Genomic DNA, 18,699 nt, shown 5'->3' with positions numbered 1-18,699 from the left:
TATACCAAATGACTAAAATAATTTTTTACCTTTATAGTATACTTACAACCACTTTAAGGTGGTAAAGAGAAAGCCATATGACAAATCAAAGTTCATCAAATACAAAACACCATCATGGTAACACACAAAACACTAAAATAACGCAGTAAACATTCATTTTAAAACATTTTAAAAACCTAATGTATGTAACTGATATAAAAAACAAAAAACAACAACAACAACAACAACAACAACAACAAAAAAGTTATTTAAATGAAAACCCATTAAATGTGAAGTGTCACACAGAGAATTCTGGGAATGTCAATTTTTTTTTTTTTTTTTTTTTCATTGTATAAATTATAAGAAGTCTTTTTCAAACCAAAATCTGTAACAGTATTTTACAGTAAGATTACATGAAATGTCCCATTAGATCTATTAGTTTTTCACTAGGGAACTTACTGTTAACCAATTAGCATTAAAATTTACCATTAAAATTACAATTTTATTTATTTATTTTTTTAACAACGGAATGTTAATGAGGACGCAAGAAAGAAAACAGTGCTTGTAAAGTCATAGAGTCTTGAAGAGATTCAATATTTGGAATACATTTTTATGAAATGTGTGATTCTAGCAGTGACTACAGATTAATGTAAAGCAAAGGTCAAAATTGTTAACATTAAGATGTTTTCATGAGGGCATTCCCTGTTTGACCTTTATCCAAGTCAATACTGAACTTTACCACACAGTACTAATAGCAAACACTGACACTATTGACTTGCAGGCTGTGCCGCAGGGCAAAGCGGCTAAGGGCTTTTTTAGATAACTGGGTCATTTCATCCATGATGAGAGTTGATGGAAGTGCAATGGAATTCAGTAGGTGTGGAATAACATTCAACTAGATTCCAATGAGCAAGGAAGTTGTTGCTTGTGCAATACTCGCAGTCACAGTGCTAGGGTTTTCTGAGCGGTTGGCATGACTTTGCTAGGTGGTTGCTAGTGTATTCTGGGTGGTTGCTAGGTGGTAAATTGAAATGAGCCCAATTAAAAGTCTACATTTCGCTCAAGTCTCCCCTTCAATGTAGGGATGTTTACATCATAAAAATTGAAAGTCTGGTCACTGATGCTTAGACCTTAGGATTAAGTAATGAGCCTCACTAATCAGTAATTATGGAGCTTTTGTTGTTATGATTTTTTTTAATTATCATGCTTTTAAATTTAGTAGACTTCTAGTCTACAAATTGCAATCACCATCTTTTCATGTGTTGCTTTATATCATGTAATCAACACATTGCACAATCAAGCCCACCTCAAAGCATTTCTCTTTCAGCTCTGAAATAAATCAGAAGAAAACAGCCATTACTGAGACCTGTAGAAGGTCAAATTAGCAAAACAGCCTGCAGTCCTAAATGAAAACTAGCATGACATCACTACAGTTTCTAGCCTCTTCAGTCCACAGATGGGAAAAATTACCAACAAACAATGTCATTAAACATGTTAAATCGGGTGTATGAAAAAAAGACTTTTCCTGATCCACATATACATTATAGTAATTATAATAACTGGGTAATAACTAAACCTAAGCTTAACCCATGTAGTTTCCTAGTTAAGTATGCTGTAAGTACAAATGAGTGCACATAGTGTAAAATAAACTGCAAACCAATATTCTATATAATATATAGATTGCATATTAAAGTGCATATTTCATATATCGTTAGCCTCACAGCATAATTGCCTAAGTCATTTTTTGGCCAAATTGTGATATCTGCCTTTGAAATATGATCTGGGCAATTATGCTATGGGGCTAACGATATGCTGACATGTTGCAAGATAAAAGCAAGCACAGCAGATTTACTGTTTACCACATGTAAAATGTCAAACTAGCAACTTAATCAGATACAATTTTAATAAAATAGTTAATAATGTATGTTTAATACCCTTCTTAATTTTTTTTTTTTTTTTTTTTTTTTTTTACATTACAGTGTCAAGAGTAAATGTGTTATACATAGAAACAACAAGTATTTAATATTTAATTTACCTGGACCATCTAACATATATATATATATATATATATATATATATATATATATATATATATATATATTTTTTTTTTTTTTTTTTTTTTCTCCAAATTTTCAATTTACTGGACATCAATTTCATATTTCACTTGTATATATATATATATAAAAAAAAAACTTTAACATTATAGGGTGTTAAAGTTTTTATATATATATATATATATATATATATATATATATATATATATATATACAAACAATTTCAAGTTTGTAGGGAAAAAAAAAAAAAAATATATATATATATATATATATATATAGACAAATTTTGACAAAATTGTGTTTTAAGCAGTAAAAAAAATCTTCCTGTAAATGATCTCCCTACCAATCTATGAACACATAAATACACAGAAGTTGACCTGACAGCATATGTTGCCATACATCAAAAAAAATAATTTCACATTCTTTCAAAACAATAAACTTTGTTGTCCCATGATATTTTTAAAACCATTAGGCACAAATATCATGTTTTTTGTTGTGTGAATTATTAGTTGTTTGATAAACTAATACCTAACATCAAATTAACTTAGCATTAACATTATCTGCTTTTAAACATATTTCAACTGTCCCTTAATTATAGAAGCTTGTTTCCGCCATGAAAAATAAAAAAGGTAATTGTGACTATTTATCTGACTTTTTTTCTCGCAATTACGAGTTTATATCTCACAATTCTGACTTTTTTTTCCTCAAAATTCCATAATATTAAATGAGAATTGCAAGTTATAAAGTCAGAATTGCGTAATATAAACTAGCAATTTCGAGAAAAAGTCACATTTGCGAGTTTACATCTTGCAATTCTGACTTTTTTCTCGCATATCTGACTTTTTTTCTCAGAATTGTGAGATATAAACTCACAATTGCATGTAATAATGTCTAATTGTGAGGGAAAAACATATATATACATATATTTTATATCTCACAATTCTGACTTTATTACTCACAGTTGCATGCTATAAAGTCAGAATTGCGAGATATAAACTTGATATTATGAGATATAAGATGCAATTGCAAGTTTATATCAAGCAATTCTGACTTTATAAGACGCAATTGTGTTTATACCTCACAAAAAAGTCAGAATTGCGAGTTATAAAGTCATAATTGCATAATAAAAACTTGCAGTTGCAAGAAAAAAGTTTATATCACACAATTCTTACTTTATAAGACGTAATTCTGACTTTATATCACGCAATTCTGACTTTATGACTCGCTATTGCGAGTTTAAATTTCGCAATTCTGAGAAAAAAGTCAGAACTATGATGCAAAGAGAAATTGACGTGCAAACTCGCAATTGTGTAAAATTAATTATCAAATAAATAAAAAAAATAAATTAATATATTAATAAATAAATTATCAAAAAAATAAATAAGTCCCACATTTTTCATTCAACCTTGTTACTGCATGGTTTTTCTTGATTACAAAAAAAGTAGCATTCTTTTGGTGACATCCAGGAAGTGACATCATTTGAACTCTTTCTAAAGCATGGTAAAAACACCCTTCAACCCTATCACCACAGTTACTGTATCAAATAATTCAATAATCAAATAATTATGTTTCATGTAAATAGTTTTAAGGGAAGTACAAGTTTGTCAATGTCAACTTCAATGAATGATAAATTCAGTAACAGGGTGGTAAAAAAATTACAAACCTCTATAATCGATATACTCGATAATACTCAATGTTTGACCTCCCGAATTTGACTTTCACCATTTTCTGAATGTTAAGCGCATTCTTTCGTTGACCAATTGTTGAAAAAAAGACCTAAAACTGCCCTAAAATTTGTCTGGTACAGTAAACAAGACATTGAGGAGGGTTAGCTATTCAAACACTAACCCTAAACTCTGGCACCAAGGTGGCCCTGTCCATTCACTCCAGCTCTATAGAGAGACATGAATGAATGAACTTAAAAGAAAGAGAGCGAATGCCTGTGGGAGCTGTATGCAGACACATTACCTGCCCAGTCAGCTAAAACCGGTGTGCAAACACACAGCGTAGAAAGAGGGATGAAGGCAGTTCAGTCAGAGCTGGAGAAGCACCATAAGGGAGACGTCCTCCTGTGTCTCTTCAGATGGAGCGTTATGGATGAGCGAGCTCCTCTCAACCACCAGAGAGCTGCTGAATGAATGATTCATAGGCAGCCCCTTAGTGTAGCTCCCAGCACTGAATCATTTCTCGTTTTATCTCTCGCCTGCACTATGCATTCTTAGAACAAAGACACAAGATAACAAGAGATCGCCTACGTTAGGGAGGAGCGCTCTGACACCCGCTACTGTCTCACTGGTACAGTATTATCTCGGCTGAGAATTACTTGTGGAGCACTTTGATACTTTCAACTGCAAAAGGAAAAGGCAAAAACTTGTATTTGTAACACACATGTGTTTCAAATACAAATACTTATACTGTATATGTAACACAAAAGTAGTTCCAATTCACAACCAGTGGGTCTGAGAAACAAGAGAATAAGGAAGTCTACTTATTGAGTTTAATTATAGCAGTTGGTTTGTTCATTTTCCAGTAGTGAAGCTACTTGAGATGTTAAATGTAGAGCAGCTCAGCTCTCCTTACACACCCACACAGCTAACACAATAAATTCATTCACTTTCAGTAACACACTAAACTCTCACCAAAACATGCTGGGACATATTTAACCACAAAATTCAAAAGAATGACTGAACTATATACATATATATATGATAATTACAGCATTAAATACTCGCCACAAGCTGATTGGTCCATGTCACATCTGCAACCAATGAGCTTGTTGCTCGCACATTTAAATGGCTGGTTACATTCACTATAGCAGTTTGCAGTGCCCTTCAGAGTTACTCTAAAACCCTCCAACTTCCCCAGCTCCACCTGTATAGATCTGCTATGGGTTACTTGATATGCTATTTGTGCAGCAGCACTATGTCTTACTCACAGAAGCGTATCGGCATATATATTGGCAGTAGCAAGTTCCTGTCCTTTCTCTGCACTACTGTGCGCTACTATTCAGCTTTCATACTCCACAAACTTGAACACTTTAGTAGCCCACATTTTTACCTTAACGTTAAAGCACACACAAAAAATATTCTCGATATTAAGGTTGTACCACTGCAGACACGTGGACTATTTTAACGATGTCTTTATTACCTTTCTACAAAGCCCCGGACATGACATGCAGGAAAAAAATAGTAGGCTAAATTGTGTGGATGATTTACTAATTCGTTCCCTCGATTTACTAAAACGTCCACACGATTTACTATTTTGTTCCCTCGATTTATAAATCATGTGCATTTATAAATCGAGGGAACGAAATATTAAATTGTGTGCATGTTTTAGTAAATCAAGGGAACACATTAGTAAATCGTGTGCACAAATTAGTAAATCAAGGGAATGAATTAGTAAATTGTGCACACGATTTCATTTTTTTTTTTTTTTGCGTATCATGTGTGGGGCTCCGAACCTTTCTGGACCTTGAAAATGGTCGTTAAATTGCTGTCAATGGATGAGTCAGACAGCTCTTGGACAAAAATATCTTAATTGTATAATGTATTAATTTATTAATTATTTCACAGAAAAAAACTCACTCCTATAGCATGGTATGTATAAACTTCAAATGTTTGGAATCACTATGAAAGCTTTTGAAAGAATTCATAGTTAATGAATGAATAATGAGTAATTAAATTTAACACGACATTTTAAAATGTTGCAAATTACTATTTCTGTCGATGCTGATAGCCTCGTGGGCAGCACGCCAACATATATAGTGTCGTTATGCTCCAGGCGACCCGAGTTTGTGTCCCGGCTCATGGACCTTTCCCGATCCCGTCCTCCTCCTCTCCCACTTCGCTTCCTGTCTACTTACTGTCCTATAATAATAAAGGCAAAAATGCCAAAAATAAATCTTTAAATTAATTTTCTGTTCATCAAAGGGTCCTCAATAGCTTGATACCTTAAAGGGATAGTTCACCCAAAAATGAAAATTTTGTCATCACAACCGTCATGTTGTTCCAAACTTGTATGAGTTTCCTTCTTCTGTTGAACACAAAAGAAGATATTTTAAAGAATGTCAGTAGCCAGACAGCCATTGACTTTCATAGTTTTTTTTTTTCCTACTACAGGAAGTCAATGGCAACCGTCAACTGTTTGATTATCAACATTCTTTAAAAGAATGTTTATTCATCTTCTTTTGTGTTCAGCACAAATTGTTTATTCACATTCTTCTTTTGTGTTCAACAGAAGAAAGAAACTCATTTTTAACAACATGAGGGTGAAGTAAGTGATGACAACATTTTCAGTTTTGGATGAACTATCCCTTTCTATATCTTTCATTCTATATTTTTTTTCCCCTTTAATTTGCCAGTGTCAGATGTGGTTTTTTCTTTAACTCCTTTAACTTTAACATCTCTTGAACAGTACTGTAAATACTTTACAACTTAAGATAAAATTTTTTGCATTACTGTAATGAGAATAACATTTTTTCATTACTAAATAAAATAAAAGATTAAATAAGTATTAAATATCATTAAAACTAGGCTTATTTTTATGTAAAATATTTTATTTCTGTGTATTGTTGTTATTGATTATTATTATTACATTGGGTAAAATATTATCTGCTATTTTGTGAGATCAATTTTTGTGAGATTTTATATTATTAGTGAGATTACGTTTTGTGAGATAAATAAAAAGGTCACCATACAGCCACAAATAATTCCACCACTGACGTAACCTTGTTATGAGATTTTACCAAGAAGCAATGTCGCATTTAAAAATGCCATCAAGGACGTTTATCCAACAAAAGTAATGCAAGGACACAGTGTGGCATGCTGTAACTCAAATTACACCTAAAAAGCCTTAAGAGGATCAAAATGCCAAAATGTTCACAATTTAGATTCTCTGTGGGGGGGAAGTGAGTAATCTCAGGCTTAATGGACAAACTGCCGTGACTACGCCACATCTTTCTGAGCATGCCAAAAACTCCCAGATGGATTAAAATACTATACAGTACCAGTCAAAAGTTGGGACACAATTCTAATTCTTCTTCATTATTATTAATTTGAATATTAGTATAATATTACATAGAAATAATATTTATTAATATTAGTAAATTAATATATTATTAATGCAATTTAGAATAATAGTATAAATAGAATTGTTATTATTTATATACATTTATATACATTATTTATATACAATATATACACATTGTACACAAAATGAAGCATTCAAGCATAAATAGTTATACCAAAAGGTTTTTTAAATTTATCAAGAAACCAATTCAGTCAAATGTGTCCAAACATTTGACTGGTACTGTATATGTTTACAGCATATATAATAACACGTAGGCTTGCATTAGTGAATGACAACTCAAGCAGCACTAATAACTTGTCATCTAGAATCAGCATCAAAGATCCGGACACAAAGTCATGCACAGGAAACTCAGTTTAGCAAAGCCTCAGTTGCTATACACTTGGAATGTAAAATCCTTCTAATTTTGTCTTTTCTCCTTGTAAGGACATTTGAATGGGTTGACATGAAGGCATGGGGTATCCTCCTTCTCCCAAAAGAGTGCTATTGAAATCTCTATGCATGATTGGAGTTAGTGTGGTTACTCAGTTGTTATGGTGTTTACTCCATCAGTCATGTAACTTCAATTAAGAAGCTTATACCAATATATCTATACAACAAATCCATTCCTCCCTCCATATTTCCATTATACTTGCATCAGTAACATCCTCTATTGACTTTAAGGGTTCGAAAATAAACTGCCCTCTCCTTTCGCAGATAGCATCACTAATCCATTAACACAAAGAACTCAATAATTACATTTCAGGGAAAACAATAGCAGAAATATGCTGAGGATGAAGCATTGAAGCGTTTTCCTTTCATTAACACAGACTCATTATTTATCAGTCACAAGGTCATAGCATCTGTTTCACTAATGAGCAAAGATACTCTCTGGCTTTCATCTGCTCTCTGCATCCAGTTCCAGGTAATCTTTGTTCAGAACAGACAACAAAAAACAACTGGTGATGCAAAAGCCTACGTCTGCAGGAGATTATATCCAAGGACAGAAACTGTTACACCTACCAGCCGGACAAATGTCGTCCTCTCTTGGACTCCTTCAGGCAGGAGCAGCAGGTTTGTGTAATGCAGTAGCCAAGGCTAGTGGACATGGTCTCCTGTCCAGCCTCACGCACTGACCCGTCTTCAACGCACCCCGAGCCTAAAGCGCACGCTATTGGCTTAGAGCAGCTTTAGTGTTTGTTTTACAAGCCTATAGCACACTCCCATAGGAGGAGCCCGGATTATGTCATCAGCTGGACTCAGTGACTGACCGCAGGTCAGCGCTGGACTGAAATTTCAGAGTGAGATGGGAGTGAGAGAGAGAGAGAGAGAGAGAGAGAGAGCTGGGTTGTGTCTCAGTTGGGTAATCTGGTCACCAGCTTCCATTAGGAAAGGGGAAAATATCCTGTGAAGTTCTGCAAACCCACCCTCCCCCTCACCATGCCATTCACACTGTTTGTCATATTTCCAAAAGGTGACATCATTCTTATAACGGATGTCAGCGTATTAGAGATTATTTTGTATTGGGGTAGTTGGAATCCGTCTGTTCTGTGATTGTGACACTCACAATTTCACAGTAAGTGACAGACATTTCACAAAGATTTCAGACCTTCTGACACCTCCAAATATAACTAGAGGAAAAAAGTTCATCAAGTCAAGCTTTGAATGTTGGTTTGACAAAGCCTTGCCTGGAAGTTTACTTTGAAGTTGAAAGTTATTGAAGTCTTATGTAATTAGAGTGCTCAGGCAGACCTATCTAGGCAGTTGACAGACAGACAGACAGACAGATATCTATATATCTATCTATCTAGACAGACAGACAGACAGACAGACAGACAGACAGACAGATAGATAGATAGATAGATAGATAGATAGATAGATAGATAGATAGACAGACAGACAGACAGACAGACAGACAGACAGACAGATAGATAGATAGATAGACAGACATATAGATAGATAGACAGACAGACAGACATATATAGATAGATAGATAGATAGATAGATAGACATATAGACAGATAGACAGACAGACAGACATATATAGATAGATAGACAGACAGACAGACAGACATATATAGATAGATAGATAGATAGATAGATAGATAGATAGATAGATAGATAGATAGATAGATAGATAGATAGATAGATAGATAGATAGACAGATCGACCGGCATATAGACAGACAGACAGATGTATTGATAGATAGATAGATAGATAGATAGACAGACAGACAGATATATTGATAGATAGATAGATAGATAGATAGATAGACAAACAAACAGATAGATAGACATATAGACAGATATATAGATAGATAGATAGACAGACAGACAGACAGACAGACATATATAGATAGATAGATAAACAGACAGACAGACAGACAGACATATATAGATAGATAGATAGACAGACCGACATATAGACAGACAGACAGACAGATATATTGATAGATAGATAGATAGATAGATAGATAGATAGATAGATAGATAGGCAGATAGACAGACAGACATATAGACAGACAGACAGACAGATATTGATAGATAGACAGACATATAGACAGACAGACAGACAGACATATAGATGATAGATAGATAGATAGATAGATAGATAGATAGACATATAGACAGACAGACAGATATATTGATAGATAGACAGACAGACAGACAGACAGACAGATAGATAGATAGATAGATAGATAGATAGATAGATAGATAGATAGATAGATAGATAGATAGATAGATAGATAGATAGATAGATAGATAGATTGTAAAAAATAATTGCTGGTTTAACTTAAAGTTAACTGGTTGCCTTAATTTTGAGTTCATTGAAATTAAAATTTTGAGTTTAATTAACAGAAACTCAAAATATTATGTTATCTGAACCACATTAGTTGTTGAAGTTGATTTGACAAAAGAAAAAAAATGTTGTGATAAAAAATTATGAAAATTATGTTTTATAGTGTAGATAGATAGATAGATAGATAGATATGGACTCTATACCCCTCACAAAATAAAGCCTCGCAATGACGACATCCGCTGGCATCCTCACATGACCAGACAACAATGGACAGAGTGAACACATGAGACCGCAGACAATGGCCATCTTCATCCTCAACATTCTCTGGTGGGCCACTCCATGAGCCCCACAACACCCTCATTGAGCTGAAAAAAAAAACCCTCAGCAGCTCTCCACCGCTCTGAAGCATGAGGAAAGAGAGGGATTGCTTTGTTGCATTCATCCTAATGAATAATAAACGGGAAACATGATGCAGCGATGGAGCCTTTCATGAAACACTTGTGGATGAAATCCACAGCCAAAGTTAAACTGCATCACTGTCATCTTCAAGTAAATGCATATGGATTAACATATAAATCCTTTATGATCAGCAGCATTTGTATTTGGGCATTTGTATGTAATGCATGCTAGAGGGAAGTCTGAGATTGGTGGATTATAAAATGTGCAAAACAAAATCTATGATGATTGGATGACTACACGATAATACAACACACTGACTGAACCTGGCCATTTTGTGCTATACCAAGCAGTGGCACTGGGAGTTTACCATAATATCCTGTGGTTTATGAAGTGCTATGGCCTCATGGGTGATGTCTTAAAGCTACGGCCACCACATCACTCCAAAAACTCACACACAGAGCTCTTCCCCACAATCCAGTGGCTTTCCATGTTTATATAACCTCTCCTCCTTGAATTCCCACTTAAGATGCAAGGGTGATGGAGTTTAATATCTCCAGGGTGCGGGTATTACTGGACCACTCTTGTGTCTGAGACTGCGCATTAAAGTTTTATCAGTCCTTGGTCCCACGGCTATAAATAGACCAGCATTTCATTCTTTAATGTGTTGAATCAGAGGGGAGAGATGCTGCAGAGATGAAATCCTCAGAGCTCTTACAGTGCAAATTCAATGACACATTGTTCATTTTGGTCAAGGAAGTGTTGACATGGGCGCTGAACACGAAAACAGAGATAGAGAAATAAAAGTGCTAATTGTGCAGTGGAAGACACTGCAGAGTACATGAAAAATCGACTGTTAAAACGCAAACCTTTGCATTACAAACAAGAACATTGCTCAGAGGTTTCTCATTCACAGTTGAGTCGTAATGGGGCTCTTAGTTATATTTCAAGCTAAAACTTTGTCTCACTTCTTTCTCCTAAATTTACTAGGGAAAAATATCGTTCAAAGGTTTTTTTTTTTTTTTTTTTTTTTTGAAAGAACAACTGTTTTCAAAATTGATAATAATAATAAACGTTTCTTGAGCACCAGATCAGCATGTTATAATTTCTGAATAATTTCTGAAGGATCATGTGACACTGAAGACTAGAGCAATGATGCTGGAAAATTAGCTTTGTGTAACACAAATAAATTATATTTTTAAATATATTCAAATAGAAAATAGTTTATCATTAAAAACTTTAATAATACACTTTTTGTTATACTGGTTGAAACTCTCTTCACATCCTGATAGCAATCAATAATAAGTTGTCTGAATATTAAAACATGTACATATATCTTCTGTGGAATTCTGAGGACCAGAACAAAGACTATAGAATAACACAAGACATATCACTCGTATTGTTTTGAATGGGAGAAAGTACAACGAGCAATATGGCGGAATAAGTCCCGCCTTCTAAATAAGAGCCAATCGCCAATTGGTCAAGTCGTCCCGTCACTGCACTGCAGAAGCACCAGTTTCTATAGAAACAGTCAGACGCGCGCCTCCGAAATGAGGCACAAGAGACGCGCATTTAGGTCTGTGCATGCGCATTAGCTTGATCCAGCCTGAAAAATACAGTTTTTTTGTCATGATTCGAGCTTTTGGAAAAAAAAAAAAATGAGACGGTTGTTGTCAGATTTCATTAGTGATTACAAATATGACATTTAATCAAAAGCTTGGCAAACAGCTTTGGAGAATTTGATGTTTCCCCATTCAAAGAGATAGGAGTTGCACTTGCATGCCTGAGAGGCGTTTCAAAGATGGCCGCCGAGTGAAATGACTTGTCTTAAAGGGACTTTGTCCAGAAAATGTTCATCCAATCATTGCATTCGGTCCGATGTCCTACCTGCCTGTCAATTTATGTATTTTCATACCTCTCGCACCAACATCACGTCATCAGCAGGTTCTGTAAGGCTATACAGAGTTGTAGACTGACAGTCAGAGAGTGCCACAAACAAACAGCAGCCGCCTTTTACAGTTAATCCTGAAACCAAAACAACAAGCTTATGCTGCGTTCACGCCATGCCTTAACCATAATGGCAACCCGTGACGTTCTACCTGGAGCTGTTCACGTCCTCAGTCTCGGATTTATGCATTTCTGTGGCAGCACTATCAACGGCAAAATGAATTTAACGCTGTCTCTCGTTTTGCTTTGCAGACTCATGTGTTTTGTGAGCACTCTGAAGGGAGGGTGGGATTTTATGCTTTTAAAGCAAGCTTGCTATTGCTAGCCTCTCCAAAATTGCCTACCCTACCTTTAATTGTAATATTATTTCATGATATAACAGTTTTTACTTTATTTTTCATCAAATAAATGCAAATGCAGTTTTGGTGAGCAAAAGAGACTTTCAAAAGCATTCACTTGCACTGATTGACTTATTTCATGATATATTTCTGTTTTATTTTGTCCACTAAATTTAATTTCAAGACAGACCTATATTTCATGTCGTATTTTATGAGGTTTTTCATTTTATGGCATATATATACACTGCTCAAAAAATTAAAGGAACACTTTGAAAACACATCAGATCTCAATGGGGAAAAATATCATGCTGGATTTCTATACTGATATGGACTGGGTAATGTGTTAGGAACGAAAGGATGCCACATCGATTGACAGAAATGAAAATTATCAACCTACGGAGGAATTCAAAGACACCCCAAAAATCTAAGTGAAAAAATGATGCAGCAGGCCAGTCCATTTTGCCTAAAAATTTCATTGCAGCAACTCAAAATGGTACTCAGTAGTTTGTATGGCCCCCATGTGCTTGTGCTGACAACGTCGGGGCATGCTCCTAATGAGACGACGGATGGTGTCCTGGGGTATTTCCTCCCAGATCTGGACCAGGGCATCACTGAGCTCCTGGACAGTCTGAAGTGCAACCTGCCGGCATCGGATGGACCAAAACATAATGTCCCAGAGGTGTTCTATTGGATTTAGGTCAGACTCTGCATTGCACTTGGTGATGTAAGGCTTGGATGCAGCTGCTTGGCCATGGAAACCCATTCCATGAAGCACTCTATGCACTGTTCTTGAGCTAATCTGAAGGCCACATGAAGTTTGGAGGTCTCTAGCTATTGACTCTGCAGAAAGTTGCCTCAGCCTGTATACTCTCACCACATGAGGCCGGGCATTGTTGTGCACCAGGAAGAACCCAGGACCCACTGCAGCAGTGTAGGGTCTGACAATGGGTCCAAGGATTTCATCCCGATACTTAATGGCAGTCAGGGTGCCATTGTCTAGCCTGTAGTGGTCTGTGCATCCCTCCATGGATATGCCTCCCCAAACCATCACTGACCCACCACCAAACCGGTCATGCTGAACGATGTTTTAGGCAGCATAATGTTCTAGGTTAGGGTGCAGGTGTCGCCTCATGCTACCAGTAGTGACACTGACCATAGCCAAATGCAAAACTAGTGAAAAACAGTCAGAAAAGATGAGTAGGGAAAAAATGTCAGTGGCCTCCACCTGTAAAACCATTCCTGTTTTGGGGGTCGTCTCATTGTTGCCCATCTAGTGCACCTGTTGTTAATTTCATTAACACCAAAGCAGCTGAAACTGATTAACAACCCCTTCTGCTACTGAACTGACCAGATCAATATCCCAACAGTTTAACTGACTTGATGCTATTCTTTGATTAAAAAGTGTTTTAATTTCATTGAAATTATTTTTTTAACTTTAATTTTCTTGAACTATATATATATATATATATATATATATATATATATATATATATATATATATATATATATATATATATATATATACACACACACTATATTGCCATAAGTATTGGGATACCCTTCCCTATCATTGAATTCAGGTGTTCCAATCAATTCCATGGCCACAGGTGGATAAAATCAAGCGCCTAGGCATGCAAACTGCTTCTACAAACATTTGTGAAAGAATGGGTCACTCTCAGGAGCTCAGTGAATTCAAGGGTGGTACCGTAATAGGTTGCCACCTGTGCAATAAGTCCATTCGTGAAATTTCCTCACTACTAAATATTAGTGATGGGCAGATCGAGGCTTCATGAAACACTGAAGCAGTTGAATCAAATGTGCCGTTATGATTCGAGGCTTCGAAACAATCTGACACCTGTCTACACGGTGACCCCTAGTGGTCAGAACAGTGCAAATGCAACAAAACTCAGGCCAAACATGCATTAAAAATACCCTTTAACAAATGTATTGCAAAAGTATTATTTAAAGTAAAATCAATTAAATGGAATTAACTTATCATCTAATAAGATTAAATATAGAGTGTATGTATAATATGTGTTCTTTTATCAATTTTCATTGCATGTTTCTCTGTTCCATGGCTCAAGCTAAACAGGCCAATAAGACATTAATAATTACCATTATTAATTTTAATTATGCTAATGTATAATTAAAACATCTACAAATGTATAAAACTGATCAGAGATCAGGTAAAACCATAGGGTAAAGCCCTAGACACTTGTTCAACAGTTCTCATTGAATCTGCATGATTCATGGATTCACTTTATCATCGCCCTCTACCGGTGAACCATTGAAATTTCAAACTGTTTTGAAATGTTTCGAAACAGTAATGACGTAATGAAGCCTCGTTTACTAAAATCACGTGACGTTAGCAGTTTGATACACGCTCCGAATCACTGATTCGAAACAAAAGATTCACGAAGCTTCGGAGATTCATGAAGCAGTGTTGCGAAATCACTACTAAATATTCCACGGTCAACTGTTAGTGGTATCATAACAAAGTGGAAGCAATTGGGAACAACAAAAACTCAGCAACAAAGTGGTAGGCCACATAAGAGCGGGGTCAGCGCATGCTGAGGTCGTCAACTTTCTGCAGAGTCAATAGCTAGAGACCTCCAAACTTCATGTGGCCTTCAGATTAGCTCAAGAACAGTGCATAGAGAGCTTCATGGAATGGGTTTCCATTGCCGAGCAGCTGCATCCAAGCCTTACATCACCAAGTGCAATGCAGAGCAGTGGAGATGTGCTCTCTGGAGTGACGAATCACACTTCTCTGTCTGGCAATGTAAAGTTTGGTGGAGGGGGGATTATGGTGTGGGGTTGTTTTTCAGGGGTTGGGCTTGGCCCCTTAGTTCCAGTGAAAGGAACTCTAAATGCTTCAGCATACCAAGACATTTTGGACAATTTCATGCTCCCAACTTTGTGGGAACAGTTTGGGGATGGCCCCTTCCTGTTCCAACATGACTATGCACCAGTGCACAAAGCAAGGTCCATAAAGACATGGGTGAGCGAGTTTGGTGTGGAGGAACTTGACTGGCCTGCACAGAGTCCTGACCTCAACCTGATAGAACACCTTTGGGATGAATTAGAGCGGAGACTGCGAGCCAGGCCTTCTCGCCAACATCGCTGCCTGACCTCACAAATGCGCTTCGAGAAGAATGGTCAAAAATTCCCATAAACACTCCTAAACCTTGTGGAAAGTCTTTTATAGCTGCAAAGGGTGGGCCAACTCCATATTACTGTAAACCCTACGGATTAAGAATGGGATGTCATTAAAGTTCATGTGCACGTAAAGGCAGGAGTCCCAAAACCTTTGGCAAAATAGTGTATATATAGCCTACCTTAAAATAAAAAACCTCATAAAAATATGACATGAAATAGGAGACTTCTACCTGTAACTCATAATCTTCTATAATGGCTGACAATTAAGCAACTTTAACTGCTACTTTGTGACGTTCTGTTGTAACTGTTTACTACAGGAGAGTAGCTGAATTTGCCGTGGTCCATAATACTAATTAGATAAGTAAATGTTATGCTTTATGGTTATGTACATTTTATTTGTATCTGTCTATTATTTAATGCCAAAAGCAACCCTTCTCTTGCCTTTTTAAAAAATTACATTCTTTTGTATTTTGTCAAGTGATTAAATGATCCATTATGCCATCCTCTTTATTGGTTCTTGGTGATTTTTGCATTCTTTGGCTACGGCAGTTAACAGATTACTTCCGGTCGCCATTGCCGTTCCATCAGCAGCTGTTGCTTAAAGTCCCTATTGTCATTTCACATGGCAACTGCAACTTTATTTCATGAATTTGTTACTTTTGTTTGACCTTGCAGGTTATGTTATCATTTTTATAACTATTTGAGGGGCTCAGCTGTTCTCTTGTAGGACAGAGTAGGACATTCTGACCTCAGGCAAGCAGAAACTGTGCGAACACCATGAAATGCAGCCTGCCTACCCGTCAGTTTAATGCATGAAGTCACATTTTCTCAAAGCTGTCAAGAATCAAAGGACCTTAAGCCACAGTAATTAAGCAAAACCCTTAATGATGCACATCTTAAAATGCTCATGCAGATTATTACCACTGTACTGGTCCTCAGGGAGATGGATCATTCTGCTAGAATGGCAGATTTTTTGGTGCTTTTAAACCAAAGCTTAAGCATCATCAGGATGATGACAAGCGATAAATGTGTGGACACATCCGTTTTCACAGAGCTGTTTGATGTTTGATGGGGCCACCGAATCATAAATAACTCTTGTAGGATATGCTTGTGCCTCTGCTGTGAGGCTTTCTGAAGGGTCAGTGTTTCAGGATATTTATGGGAGCGTCACGTTTACAGAACAATAGACAAAATAGATCTTGGAATAATGTTTTACTAATATGCCATATCAAATGACTGTAAAAAATGTTTGGTGTTATTTTCGAACAAATGCTTCTTTCAATTTATTTATTAAATTTTCAGCTCCATTTTCTTCATAAGTGGTTGAAAAAATTACAATGAATTTGGGTTATCACTTTGGCACCACTTTGATTTTACTTAAAGCTGAAATGTGCCATTTTGGCACTATTAGCGTAACGGAATTGCAAAAATAATTATTGATTTCTTAAACCAGGGTTCCCATGGGTCCTTAAGAAGTCTTAAATTCAGTATGAATTTAAGGCCATAAAAGTCTTCAGTATCTTAAATTGTATAACAAAAGTCTTACTTAATTATCATTTTAATAGGTCTTTTTAAATTTCAGTACTCAAAAAGGAATAATGTGATTATTAAACATCAAAATTATTACATGAGAGTGCTGCACGAAAGAGGAAAAACACGACACTGCTGCACATTCTACAGGCTCACGGTTTCAGAGCAGTTCACAATCAGTTAATAGCCTACTGTGTATTTATGCCGAGCAATAGCTTATGATCTACTTTTGAGAATTATGATAATCTTTACATAATGGTGTTAATATTATAATATGATATAGATTTGTTGCAAGAGTATGTATTTTATCTCCCTCATCTTTTTGAATTAGCAGCTGGAAGCAGTAAAGGATTTATATATTTCAAAATAAGAGTCCCAGTGTTTTTTGGGGGCTTATTTATGAATAAAAGTCCCAAATTATGCATAACAACTTTTTTTCTGGTTATTATTAGTATTTTGGTACCAGTTAACTGTACCTGGCAATAAATTCTAGGAAAACTCTTGTAGTTTCTCTCTGGGCCTCCCCATCATAGGAAGGAAATACTAAGAACTTCATTTAACACATTCAATGAATAGACTTTACTAGTGGCACAATATGTTCATTGCATTTCTTTAAAAACATTATTACTGTATCAGCAAAATCCAATATCAATTGACCTCTAATTCATATGTATTGATATATAAGTAAATAAACCAATTTCAAAACATATGTATATATTCATAGTCCTTTCAGGGAAAGTCTGTTCACTCGGCAGCCATATTTGCAACGCCTCCGGGCAGCTATTTCGGGCATCCAAGACCAAGTCCTATGTATCTGAATGGCGGAATCCTGAAATCTTCAAAACTGATTGGTGAACTCCCAATTAAATTATATATTTCAAAACAGCAACAAAATCTGACATGAACCATCTCATAAATGTTGTTTCTTATGCTAAAATAGCATTAAAAAATTTATTTTTTCAGCCAATGCGCATGTGCGGTCCTAAGCGAGTCTCAGGTTTCTATGGGAACCGGAGCCTCTAATGGCAGCTGCAGTGACTTTATCAATCAGCAATTGGCTCTATTACTTAGAAGGTGGGAAATATCCCGCCATATTGCACGTTGCAGTTTCTCCCATTCGTAACTAATAGGAGTGAACTGTCTTTCTATATCTACTGTACAGTCTTTGATATGTTGAATAAAAGATGTCTTGAGTATTTTAAACTTGCAGTTGAATGTGAACCCCAGCCAGTTTAATTATGTAAAAGTATCTGAGATTCATGATTTATTTTTAGATTGTATGGGTTTGTTATGGAAGCTTGTTTCCGCCACGGAATAAAAAGATTTAAAAGATAATTGTGATTTTTTTATCCACACATTTCTGATTTTTTTCTCACAATTGCGCATTTACATTTCAGAATTGCAAGATATAAACTTGCAATTGTGAGCTACTG

General features: G+C 35.8%; 1 protein-coding gene across 1 annotated transcript in view; it reads right to left on the bottom strand.

Moving 5' to 3' along the window:
* The window catches only part of phyhiplb (phytanoyl-CoA 2-hydroxylase interacting protein-like b), a 47,831-nt gene that overhangs the window by 9,682 nt on the left and 19,450 nt on the right, over positions 1 to 18,699 (bottom strand).

Source organism: Megalobrama amblycephala, linkage group LG20 (assembly GCF_018812025.1).
Source record: "Megalobrama amblycephala isolate DHTTF-2021 linkage group LG20, ASM1881202v1, whole genome shotgun sequence".
In the NCBI taxonomy this organism is placed as follows: Eukaryota; Metazoa; Chordata; class Actinopteri; order Cypriniformes; family Xenocyprididae; genus Megalobrama; species Megalobrama amblycephala.
Note: the sequence above shows the minus strand (reverse complement) of the source record. Positions and strands in the feature narration are given on the sequence as shown.